Raw genomic sequence first — 10,779 nt, 5'->3', positions numbered from 1 at the left:
ATGCCACACAAAATCCTGCTGAGCCGCAGGGAAATGCGATTATAGTCAGTCAGTATTACTAAAGTGGAGTCAGTCAGTCTCACTATGTCTGTCTATACAATCAATCTGTGAGCTTGAGTTCTAGTTTCTCAACATGGTCCTATGACTACAGTGAGCAGATCTAGCATTTACATAACAAATTTGCAGACTAGAGAATGTCCCACTGTAAAACAGTCTGGTATCAATGGTGGTATTTCAAGTTGGGCACAATCAAACTTCTCGGCCCTTCCCGCAACTCAAGGATGGCAACCTTTCATAATCCACACATGATACCAATGCAGGATTGTCATTACTGATGGAAGCAATTATGCCTGTGTGAGGTTCTCCTCCGTCAACATCAAACACAGTAAATTCAGGGCCAAAGTCACAGAGCACACCGCCAAAAGCCCATGTATATTTGTCTTGATAAATGATGTTCCCTGACTTCTCCAATCATTTTCACCTCCATGCTGTTCCCTGTTTTGTGATAGGATTCTCTGATTTGTGACTGACTGGAACGCATACCAAAAGGAACTCCAACCCTCGGTGTTCGTCCCAGTCAACAATCTTTGAAGCATCAAGTAGCTATATTGAGGGGTCAGCAATGTGGCAACTGCAGGATTGCGACATGATGACTTACACTGCTCATCAGAAGTCTATGTAGAAGACTATCCAGTACCTGATTGGGTTTGGCATGGATCCTCAAACAGAGAATAGCCCTTAGTTGGGTTTTATCTACACATCCTTCCAAGAGAGGGCTGATTCCTGCTCAGGGTCAAATGATTCTTGTTGCGGCTTCTCATCAAGGTCAACCACAACCTGCTGGCACTCCACATGGCCCTCCCCACCAGCAAATGCAGCCACTGCCACAATGTGTATGGCTAGGATTACATCTAGTTGCCAATCAAAGTGCCCCTGGAGTGCCTAGGCAACCTATGCTTGCCAAATCAGGGCTTGTGCTTATGCACAGTGCAGTTGGTCCTACGAGGAATCAAGGCTTCCACCTGCTCACCAGAGCTGGCATGGAGAAGGAGAATGAACAAAAACTTGTCTAAATTTGTGACAGTTCGTCGTCTCAGTGCATTGGTGTAAAGGGAGACAACAGAAAGACACTGCAACATGCCAAGTTGGCTATGGCAAGCAAGCTGCCATGGTGTCCGTGGAGCTTCCTGATGTCACCTCGTTTGCCAATCTCAAGCACCTCGATGAATACCTCCTCACCCAAAGCTACATTTTCGGGTATCAACCCTCGAAGGATGATGTCGTAGCATACTGTGCTTTTTCTGCCAGAGACTCAAAAGTGATCAACAATCAGGCAAGCCTTGCTAAGGCACAGTCAATTAGTGGAGCCCAAGCATCCAATGCGATACCAGATAATGGCTTAATGCAGGAAGGAACATCAACAAGGGTGGAAGATTCCAAGTTGGTGCCTGTAGACAGGCAAAATTAGGGCCCTGTGTAGAGGTTCCACTGGTTCTCCTCTGCCAAAGCTGATATTTGGAGATTAGAATGCTATTTGTTACTCCTCCTGTGTAGCAATGTCTGAGAACCATTAGCAAGGGTTTTAGCTTCAAATTTTCGTGATGAGGGAGACTCCCAGGACAATGCAAGCTCTGTGGATCTTGCAGGTTGCTCATGTGACTTGAAACTTTCCAAAATGGTGCTCTACATCTTGTATATGATGTCTAGGATCCCTTACACAAGCCATTGCTCTAGGAAGATAAAGATCTTGAAGGAAAAAATGAAGTTACTGGCATAAGTCTGCCATGGAAGCTTGAAAGAGAGAGGGAAAAGACTTCTCCTAAAAAGTAACGGGGACTTAAGCCTTCTCCAACTCCTGTGACTCTATTTTAAGAAAATTACCTTCAAAAATGGCTTGAAATGAGCAACGAGCTGCTAAATTTAGCCTTCCTTCCTCCACACTCTCCAAGAAAGGTTGCCATGGTCTATGTGGTCTTCAAGAAAGCTGCCATTAATGCTCCTGCATGCAGTCCTTGTGGTCCAGAGATCTTTGGAAACTCCCCTGCTGCTCCATGTACCTGTGTACCTATGACTCAAAATTCCATGTAACTAGAAAGTTGTAACTGGGTAAAAATGGAGGACTAACTGGGACCAAGAACCTAGGCTCTGATGCCAATTGTCAAAGAGAGGAACTGGGAGAGAGAAAGAGGAGAGAAGACTGCAAAGAGAAGAAGAAGAAGGGCAGAAGAGAGAGAAAGACAGTTATGAGGAGAGAGAAAGACTAGAAATAGAGAGAGAAAGACTAGAAGATATGGAAGGAAGACATGAAATCTTGGAGAGCAAGGAGAAGGAGAAAGAAGACCTGTATATTTATCTGATAATGAAAAATCAAGTCCCCACACCTTTTATACCTGGCAAGTGTAGCCGATATTTTCCCCTATATTTTAATCCCCCGTGTATCCTGTGCATCCCCATCTCTTACAGACAAGGGATAAGTCGGTTGTAACCCATATCGATGCTTGACCATAGAATACATCTGACACACATAACAAGTTCAAAAAAATGTGCTATGTCCTGATACATGTTTTGCCACCAATATTTTTCTTTGACTTCACTAAAGGTTCCCCATATACCTCTATGGCCAGCCCACATGCTTTCATGAAATTCCTTCATTACCTGTTGTTGCAATCTTTTGTTACCTAAAACTCGGATAGGCGCTCCTTTCTTCTTCTTTTCGTTCTTCCATAGATGCCTTTCTTTAAGAAAAAAGGCATAAGCTTTCCTCTTAATATGCTTGAACTCTTCTTCAGTTCAAGACTCCTCCTTCTTCATTGTGCTCAAATATTGGCCAATCTTCAGTCAATCTTCTTCAAGGAAATGAACTAGAACTTGAGCAATGCAATGAGCATGTTGGCTTTTAATTGACCACCCTTCTTCCATAGATAAATCTTTGATCTTTGTTGCTATATGTTGATTTACAGTAGTACCTTTCCATGTTCTTACTGTACTTAATGCTATACCATTAAAAATATCAGCTTCACCTGCAAGATTCAGCTTTGGGTTTGTATATATAACAATCGAAAAGGTACATTCAACAGCCATGGAATGAAATTCAGGTATAGATTCTTCGGCTTCATCTTCTTCCAGTAGCTCTTCTTCATTGTCATATCCTGCACGTGATAGCATGTCAGCAATTGGATTTGCCTTTCCTACAATATGCTTTAATTTGGGGTTGATAGATTTAATATATGCAATCCATTTTAACATAGCAATGTCGGGTGTAGAGCAGTTGGCAATCATGCCCAAGAGTGGAAGACAATCCGTTTCTACCACTATAGAAGCACCTATAAAGTATTCACAATCACACTTTAATGATGTTACAACTCCCCACAATTCCCTTTTTACTTGTGCATACCTTCTTTGATGTTCATTGAGAACCTTTGCTCCAAAACGAATTGCATACCTATTACCTTCAAGGTCTTCTTGGCCAACAACCCATCCTATCCCAATGGGACTTGTATCCACAATAAGGATGATGGGTTGACCATTTGAATAATCAGCCCTTTTGAGAGTTGGGGTTGAAATTAACAACTTCTTTAGTTTGTGTATAGTGAGAGTATGCTCGTCCCCCCAAGAGAATCTTTGGTCTTTTCTTAATAATTGATAGAGATTTTCGGCTACATGAGCAAAATGTGGTATCCATATGAGATAGAATACACCTGCACTAAGAAATCTTCTCACCTCTAAGATATTTGTGCATTTTTCTTGCATTTTGCTGGTGGCATCTATCTTGATTGATGAAGGTTTACATCCATAGGGGCCACATAGATGTCTGACCACTAGGACTTCTTCTACTCCAAAAATCGACTTAGCTCTAGAAAGGGTAAGATGTACCTCTTCTAGCCTTGTCAAAATCTTGTCACAATTATGAATACAATTAACTACAAATGTCTTGTAGCCATCTTCGTCAAGTTCCTCATTCTTTTCATTGACTTCACATCCCTTGATAGGTACATCATCAAGAAATGGAAGAGTAAGTTGTGGAATAAAGTCTCTTAAGACTTTGTGCATGGCATTCATCATATGAGCTACAGATATTGTTGCACCTTGTGGTAGAGTGCACATGTGGACCAATCCAAGAGGTGTCTTCATTGTGGTAATGTCTCGATTTTCTAATGAAAGATGAAATTCTTCATATCCTGAATATAGGTCGCCCATAGAATAAATTTCTCTACCTGCAAAAGCTTTAGCAAAATTGTCAACAATTAAACTCGAACCAACATTTCGGATTGTGACACGATTAACAGGTTGTAGATCTTGAATGAATCATAAGGATCCATTTTTCTTGGGTACAGTAAACCATCGATTTGAGTAAGGTGCTGAAGAAGGTTCTAAAATCTTCATTCTGATCTTCTCATTTAGAAGTTCCAATAATTTGGGCAAATGTGCCCTTGGAATGGGAATGGGTTTGAGGTTCCAAGGCACATGTGGGACCATAAAAATGACCATAGGAGCCACAATATTTGGATCCACACAGCCTATTTTACTTGGCTGAAATGCAAAAGCTTTTCCATGTTTCATTAGCATTTGCATAAAAGTGTGTTTTTCAACTAGTGAAAGGAAATAATTTTCACCTATTTTGAGCTCTTTTATACTTTCAGATGTGAACTTGTGACCAATACTGGAAGGATCATGAAGACTTGGCTGATTTGTTGCCCTATCAGCCAGCCCTTCACTTTCAGGAGGTAGTGGAACTGCCACATGCTTGACTTTCTTATCTTCCATCTTGTATTTTGTCTCCACTTGCGCTTCAGCCTTGTTGAGTAAACCAATGTTTTCTTGCTCAACAAATTCTTGAACTGTTTGATAAAAATTCAATGTACATACTTCTATGGACTAAATTTTAGCCTAATTTTTTGCATTAGAGTAGCTGCATATATTTCAGTCAATGTGTCAGTAGTAATCAGTCCAAAAAAAAGCCTGAAATATCTTCATTTTCAGCCATCATGTCATCAATTTTCAGCTCCCTTTTTACATGACATAAATATTTTCTTTTAGCTTTAGTCATGGCCGGAAGAGACTTATAACAGCCCATACTATTGGTTGTATATACATACAAATTTGCTAGAGACACAGTTTCTGTAGCATAAGGAGGTTCAATCTTTTTACATGACGCACTGCCATAGCCTCCTTTTATAGCAATGCAGCCCGAAAACCCTTGATTTCTTAGGCATTAGGAGGCACATGATAATCATGCAGTCGATCTCTGTTTCGATGATGATTAACACACACAGTAAGAAATTGAACAACTCGTTCATTATCCTTGCTTTGGATTCGAGCATAGGAAGAACCATCATCAAGAGCTTTTGTTTCCAAGCAGTCTTAAAAAATGTAAGGTTGCCCAAGAATGATAGGGTAACTACAAGAGTCTTGAATAAAAAAGTGAAAATGGTCTTTTATGTCTCCAATAGTTACCTACACATTAGGACATGCAGCATATAACTCTCCAGAAGAGTTGTTTGCAGTTCTCATTCGCCAACCTGGATCAACATCTATGGGCCATCTGCCACTTTCATAGAGACTCATTGCCATGATGTTTATCTCCTTGCCATGGTCTAAGAGTGCAATACATGGTGTTTCTTTTTCTCCAATTTTGACGACTGTCTCCATTGTTGCTCTTGCCCAATGCGTACGGGAGTAGTGATTGCTTGGAATGAACTAGCCTCTTCCTCCTCATGCATGTGCTGTAGATGGCCTTCTTTTTGAGAGGTGGGCTGCCCAACTGGTTTGGACCAGCCGACCATTACATTTTCAGCTTTCACTTCTTTAATTTTTGCATTTATGCTTTCTTTATCTTCAGCTTCAATTGCTCCAATTAATTCTTTAATTGCTTCAATATGAATTCCTGTGAAGTCAGCTTCTCTTCATCCTGCACAAAAACTCGAAGAACTTGCAAAAAAGCATGTATTGTTTCTTCAGCTTCATCACCAACATATTGTCTTTTCCTTTTGATTACATTAATAATTACATCATCGAATTCACGTTTGGCAATTCCAAGAAATTTGCCTAAGGTGAATTTAATTTTTCTTCCTAGAATTTGTTCTTCTAGGACTCGTTTGAGATCGATTGTAGATTCTATGTCAGATTGGAATTTGTAGCATGGCTGCTTGCCTTTCTTCTTTCCTTTGGTCTTCTTTGTTTGTCATTCATCTTCCATCTCTTGATCTGGGGTTATATTTTCAGTAATCTTTGGTTGTTCAGGCGTTCTTCTAGTTACTCATTTCGGAGGGCCAAAAGAGGAAGGCCTTGGTTCATCTTCTCTTATTCTCTTTTCTTCAATCAAGACTTCTTTATGATTGATGTCAGCCAAATGTGCAAAGGCGGAAAAAGAATCTACCGGTTCTTTCCAACCAGTTATTCCTCGAATGGCGTTAGCCAAATCTTCTTTGGCTACTTTACCACATTTCATTTGATCTAGTGCCTACATCCATACTTTAGATTGCACATTAGCGTTACATGCTTTCAAATTTGATTTAGTTGGTTCAATTTGTAGCCCACACGTAGCTGCATCAATTTTTGCATAGGCATTCTAATCTTTTCTTCATTCCTTGCCAAAATTTGGTTCCAGTAGAAGACTACCTGCAGTTGTATGAATTTTTCCGTCTTTCCAAAAGATGAGCTTCTGTGCTTTCGCCTCATGGAAGGAAAAACACTCCCTCTTGTCATATTGTTGGCTATCACACCAAATACAACATTTCTTAAAGCCTTCTCTCATGGGTCTTTGAGTTGATGATTGTCCTCGTTCTTTAACTTTGACATCCAACTTCTCCATCTTGGAACTAATTTCTGTAAGATTCAAATGAAGGTCACACATGCTTTTAATGAGTTCATCCATGACATCATTTTTAGAAGGAATAGAAGAAGAAAAAGTTGGTTGATTAGTCAAAGGAATAGGGGATTTTGAAGGTGGAACAAGCTCCATCAATGGAGTTGTCGAAGTTGAAGTAGATCCCAATCTTAGGTGCATCCACTCTCTTTGAGCAATCATGTTAATTGTATCAGTAACATCTCTCTCTCCATGTAGTCTTGACTCCTGATTCAGAGGTAGCATCTTTTAGGTGATCAGCAAGATTCTCTTGCAGAATGGGATTTACAACCTTAAGGAATAATTCAATCTTCTGACCTTCTGTACTTTGTTGGTCTTCAGCATCAAGTTGTCCAAATTTACTTTCAAACTCATGGTATAAAGCTGTTGCAGCTAAACCTTTGTTGGGTTTCTTAATCGAATGAGTGAAACTTTTCTTCGTCATTAGGCGAGAGTTTTCTAAGAAGAATTCTTCGTGTAGGGATTTTTTGAATGCAGCCCCTAATCCGCATCTCGCTGAAAAAGACCATGGATTCTTTCTTGAAGACAATGCATGGCTAGTCTGGCAAAATAGCGACTCCATGCATGTTGCGGTACACCAAAGAAAAACGTTTTCTCAACATACAAGCGAATGAAAATAAAGACATTTTGACCATTAATTTTTTTTTAATTCCCACCCAACTTCCTCTAGGGGCTTGATAGTTGTGGAATCAATCTTCTCTTCGTCTTGCCTTTATTGTTGTTGTTGTAACATTTGGATTTGTTGTTGTTGAGTCTGCTGCAGTATGTGCACAAATTGTTGTAGAGTATCTCCTGAAGAATCAACCATCCTGGAGTTCTCTTACACCGACCTTTACATCGGGTTCACCAATGTCGCAGCGTGTAGGGTTGAAGGTCACCATCGGGGTTTGGCAAGAAAATTGGACAAGATAGATGGAGAAGTGCCTTCAAGACATAAGTAGATTATAGTGAATGTTTAAAGGTTCAAGAGGTACTTCACGGTCAATCACAGGGGTTTGAGAGAGAAGAATGTATGGGGAGTCAAGAGCTCAGACTCCGGAGATGGTAGAGATAAGAGAAGGGTTGAAGGTTTCAAGCCAAGTTCTTGAAGATGTTAATAGAGCTTCCAATTGCATGTTCTTAGCAAAGATCACAAGAGTATTATCTCATAAGTTCTAACTCAAATCAAGCTTGTTTTCTTGATTGTAAGAGTAACAAATTATAAAATCAAGTACAATATGTTGTCATGTATCATAAAAAACTTTGCATCCCATCATTCATACATGATGCCATAGCATGAATCAACTTTGCATGATTACATTCAATGTAGACTGTTAGGGACAAAAGCTTATGAGTCAATTACAGGGCGGGCAAAGAGACTTGCTTCAAGAGAGCTTCAAATTGAGTTCCTGATAAGGATAAGTTACCACATCCAAGAAATAAGAGAAAAATCTCCTCTTAATGCAACTCAAAGCATCTATGAATAATCTACAAACATTGCCCTACCATAGGGGCGCATAATACTTTGTTCTTGGGAACCTTTCAGAGTTCACTACGCGCACATATAGCATCCGATTTACACACCATAAAATGGTATTTTTAAATGCAAAAATGGAGTGCCAAAAAAAATTGTACCCTCCCTCCCCCCTTGATTCAGATTTGTGACTTTTCAAGCCTTAAGCAATTCATTTAGGCTTTACCTTTAAAATAACTAGTTCAAGTTTTCAAGTTCACACTATAATTGAAGTGAATTTTTGCATTTTGGCGGGGAAAATGAATTCAAATTTGAGATCCCACTAGACAAGTAGCTCCATGACATCAAAATCTATAAAGCTAGTCTATGTCATGCACTTTTCGATTCTCGAATCACATAGCTACTTTATAATGGATCACATAGTTGCTTTATAATGCAAAACCTTGCGGGGATTAAATGGGGGGACAAATGGACTCTGATCAACATACTGAGACTTGTGTTGTGTTCCTAGCATCGAAACTCTAGCTCATTGATATGCAATTGTTTCATTTTCCATGAAAATTTGGTCTTTTACGCCTCTCAAGCTCTTTTCCACTTTAAAAAAGGTCTCTAAAAATCAGCTCTCATAGTCTCTACTTTGTGCAATGACAAGGACAACAAGCACATGGCAACTTTATGTACATATAGAACGGCCTACAAAGTAGCCATAGGACAAATTCCATTCAAATTAATCTACGGAACTAACGTTATTCTATCAGTAGAGTTCTTTGTTCCAAGCTTGAGAATCGTAGCCCAAGAGAGAAGGAAGGGCCAATAAGCATGGATAAATCGGTTGGTAGAGCTTGAACGCCTATCTGAGACTCGTCTTATTACAACCCATGCTCTAATTTGTGAAAAAGGCATGATGCAAGAGTTGGTTTGATAAACACGTCAAACAATGAGACTTTGGTCAAGGAGACCTAGTCTTGTTGTACTCTATCAAGAGACACAAGTAGAAATGAAGTTCAAGGGATTGGGACCTTTCAAGCTTCACAATATCAGTAGAAGGGGGAATGTGGAACTTGAAATCCTAGAAGGAGAGGGCATAGGTTTTTTCAATGGAAGTCACATTAAAAAGTATTATCCTCTATCACATCCACTTGATGAACCTCCAATGATAGGACCGTAGATGAATGTGAGGTTTGCAAGCATCACTGAACTCAAGGAGACAGATGAGGAGGTAGTAACACCAGCCTACCTTTGAATAACTGTAACTTCCCACAAGACATACATCCTTGATGCACTAATTGATGCGGGAGCCAACTCAAATATCTTAATGCATAAACATTGGATCACCAACCCCAGGTGCAACCAACCAATTCAAAACTTAGCCAGTTTGGGGGGCAGTCCTACCCACTCTTGGGAAAATGAAAAATAATGGTTTCTATCAAGAATGAGAGCCTACCCATAATATTTTATGTGTTTCCTAACAAGCAAAGTGTTGGTAAGGAATCATTGTTGGGGCACATGTTCAAAAAACAAGCTCATTGTAACATTGACTATGACTCACATAGCATCCACCTTGCCATCAATAAAGCCACGACTATCCAAAAATCTGTAGTGCCACCGATAGCCAAACCTAGCCCAAACACTAAAGTGGATCCCTAAGCATAGACCACAGTCCCACAAACATCAATCATTAGGAATGCATAGTTTTCGTGCCTCAAAATCTAGGCCTAAATGGTGGAGTTGGCACTCCTATCGTTCATATATGACCCTCAAACTCTCTAGTGCCATGTATGACCCTTAGTCTCATGTCCCAAAAACCAAGGCCTAGAAACATCAACCAAAATAGGGGAGGTGAAAAACCAAAAAGAAGGGTGCTCAATCCTTGAGTGCTCAAATGGTCTATCAACCCAACCACTCATGAGTGAGATCCTACCTAATGACTCTAAGGTGATCACCACTGCAAAACATGACAACACAATGTCAATCAAACTCCAAGCTTCTCAAACTAGGCTTGCCACATCCACTAAGAATCCCCAAGTGGAAGTACCACATGTCAACTTGTCCAATCCAACTAAACCCAAACTACCAATAGGGCTTATGCCATCACAACCATGACAATCCATCCTTGAAGTGGATTCCAACATGGCCATGGACATAGGGGATGACTTGATAACGTGGATCTAATGACCAAACTCAACTTTCACATTGTTTGTTAGAAGTTATGAATGTTTGACCCTATAGCAAATGAGGTACGCTCTTTACCGTGTTCTTGGGAAGAATACAAATTTGTTTTTACTAAGGCTTCTACTATTGCAGATGAAATGATCGGCAATGAAATTTCACGAGAAGAGGCCTTAAGCCAACACTTAATCACCTTCTACAAGAAGAGGAAAGTTCCCATGCCACCACATGACCTTTTTGAACTCCAACGACTAGTTGAGTTTGAGTCCCATTTCTTGCGCAAGTGGTATGC

Source organism: Lygodium microphyllum, chromosome 21, assembly GCF_053477565.2.
Source record: "Lygodium microphyllum isolate KBCC chromosome 21, Lygodium_microphyllum_v1.1.10, whole genome shotgun sequence".
NCBI lineage: Eukaryota > Viridiplantae > Streptophyta > Polypodiopsida > Schizaeales > Lygodiaceae > Lygodium > Lygodium microphyllum.
The sequence above is the reverse complement of the archived record's forward strand: the minus strand, read 5'-3'. Positions refer to the sequence as shown.